The sequence below is a fragment of the Callorhinus ursinus genome, unplaced genomic scaffold (genome assembly GCF_003265705.2).
Source record: "Callorhinus ursinus isolate GAN/ISIS: 27379988/994484 unplaced genomic scaffold, GSC_fseal_2.0 scaffold10, whole genome shotgun sequence".
In the NCBI taxonomy this organism is placed as follows: Eukaryota; Metazoa; Chordata; class Mammalia; order Carnivora; family Otariidae; genus Callorhinus; species Callorhinus ursinus.
In genome coordinates, this window is record NW_027397072.1 from 85,914,393 (window position 1) to 85,917,364 (window position 2,972).

Sequence of the window (2,972 nt, forward strand, 5' to 3'; positions counted from 1 at the left end):
ACAGAGACTACTTCAGCTCACATTTCATTAGCCAAAGCAGGTCACATGGTCAAATCTAGTGTAAGGAGGGTGGGGAAGGAAAGGTACCAAATATTGTAAAAGAGCCTTATAGTCTACACTAGATAATGCACTCTAGGCTCAAGGATGCATTTTAAATGGGCCAAAGACAAATAAAAAAAAAGAAACTATAAAACGTACTAGAAGGTACATGAGATAATCCTGTTTTTTTCCTCTAGAGAAGGCCAGTTTCTTCTAACTCTAAACCACATTCCAAAGCCACTGTGGAAATGCATACACTTGATTATATGAACACCAAAAATGTTTTCTTGGGAAAAAATTATAAATTCTGTCAAAAGACAAGCTGCAACATGGTTAAAAATATTTGTAATTTATGACATAGTCAAAACATTAATCTCCCAATATATAAAGAGTTTGTATAATTCAATAAGGCAGAGGACCAATGAGGGACTTAGTCAAAGAATTAAACAGACTGTTCACAGAAAGGGAATATAGGTAGCTCCTAAAAAAATAAAAGATTTTCAGCCTCATTCATATAAGATAAATGCAGCAAGATTAAACTGACATGTCATTTTTGTTCATCAGAATGACAAAATTCCAAAAATTTGATGACACAAATATTTTGGAGAGGCTCATTTTTTGCCTGTGAGAATGTAGACTGGAATCTCCCCCCTGTAGGCAAAATTATCACTACTTATCAAAATTACAAACTCATGTGTACATTGTACTAACAATTTAATTTCTAGGCATATATCTGGCAGATAAATTCAGTCACTTGTGAAGCAAAGGAGCTACATGGCAAGTCCACATAGACGGAAGTGCGACTGACTACTGCTCAGTGCTGTGCAGAGGGTCTGTGGTTGGAGATGCACATACCACCAGTTAAACAGAGACCAGAAAGTGAAAATTATGATTTGGGCTGAAAATGTGCCAACTAGAGGCTTGTCCATAGTTTACCCTTACCTCTGCCTATACCAAACACTTACCCCAGTATAATATATTTGACGATTCTTCTCTAAAGGAATTGAACTGACACTCTGGAAAAAATTAGGACAGTTAAGAGAGGTGCTGGTGCTCAGAGTTGGAGGTTCCATCTGATAAGAACTACTTCTGAAGCATAAAATGAAGCCTGAAGGTGGAAAGCCTTGTGCACCTGCAGAGAGCTTTTAAGCATGCTTCCTATTACCACATTCTAAAATGTGAGCAGGGCGTTCAATGGGGTAATTACTGCTAAAATAAATTACACTAACCCTCTCCTCCCCCAAACCCTGTAAAAAACACAAATAAATCAAGTAATGAAGAAAACTTTTAAAAGCTTTAGTTGGCATCCCTAGAATGATTTAAGGAGATTGCGTTTATAAAAGAAACAAGAACTGCATGCCCTGAGACAGGGACAGATTGTATATATATTAGAGGCTGAAAGGATAAAGGTAAAGAAATCTCTTTGACTATGAAACAAAAAGTCAAGGAAATGAAAAAGACAAAAGATTTGAAACTCAAGAGGATCAATTCAGAAGGCTATCCAACTACTAAGAGTTAACAGAAAAAAGAAAACAATGAAAATGTAGGAAGAATTTTAATAAATACATGAAAGAAAATCATTCCCTGAGCTGAAAAGAGGTATCTCTTTAAGACCATAGGAATGTATAATATGTAGTCAGAACACAGCCCTGGGGCCAAAGCAAGTAAAAACCAACCTCCTATATTGCTCCCTGATATCTATGTGAAATCTGAAAATACCTACATGTAAACATTATCTAGATGATTATAAAGTTAACCAGAACAAGAGGCTTAGGCAAAAGGCCGAATTGTCCTAGGTGAGCCACTTTTGTCAAAACACAAATCCTAGAAAATCAGGAAGTTCTCAACAAAACAAAACAAATCTAAACTAACGTCCAAACCCACAATGAAGGTGGTAAGTCAATGGGACACAGGAGCGGACTGCAAGAGCTGCCCGTGGCCAAAGCTGAAACAATTTGAAAACGAAAATAAAGTAGCATTGGGTTATAATTCAAAGTATAAAATAAATCTCCATGAGTCTATATTAATAAACATCAGTGAATAAATGAATGAGAGAAAAGAGACAAGTCTTTTGTGCAGAAGTATGGCAAATAATTTACCCAATGATTCTCCTTCAAGGAAAAGTGTCCAACTCTCCACCCTTAAGTGTGGGCTGTGGCAGAGTGACCTCCTTCCAAAGATTTCAGTATGAAAAGGGGAAAAAGAGTAACTTTACAGTGGAGAAAGGTGACAAACACTACTTTGGTTAACAGCAAGGTTAATGTTAACAGTGATAAATCATGTTGATGCCATGTGTTCTTGATCTGATGTGCTGAGAATGGCACCGTTTCTTCCGTAGTCTTCCTCCCCAAAGCCCAGAACCCCACTCCAAACATTAAAAAAAACAATGAATCATTTCTTGGCCTTTGAGTCTTTTGTAGTATCTGTTCTTATCAGTTTAGTATCTGATATGTCTTCTATCGGAGGACAAAAAAAAAAAAAGAAAGAAAAGAAAAAAGACTCTAGACAAACCCCCAACTGACAGTCTACAAATTCCCTGACCAGCTCTCCTTAAGCTGTCAAGGTCTTCAAAATACGAGACAAGTCTGAGAAACTGTCATAGCCCAAAAGAGCCTAAAAGGACATGGACCAAATGTAACCTGTTCTTCTAGATCGGGTCCTAGAGCAGCAAAAGGACATTAGTAAAAACTAAGAGAAGTTGAATAAAGCATGGTTTTAAGTTAATAATAATGTGTTGACGTTGGATCAGTCATTGTGACAAATGTGCTGTAATAATGTGTGATGTTAACAATAGAAGCTGGACGGAGGTAAATGGCAAATCTCTGTACCATCTTTGTCATTTTTATGTCAATCTGAAACTATTCAAAAACTTTAAAAAGTTCATTAAAAATATTCCAAGCCCCATATCCCAGCCCAAATTGCCGCCTTCTCTG

At 36.8% G+C, this 2,972-nt stretch overlaps 1 pseudogene; it reads left to right on the plus strand.

Annotated features, from left to right (window-relative positions):
• Positions 1-2,429: 2,429 nt before the first annotated feature.
• LOC112821761 (U2 spliceosomal RNA) lies at positions 2,430-2,555 on the plus strand (annotated as a pseudogene).
• Positions 2,556-2,972: the final 417 nt, after the last annotated feature.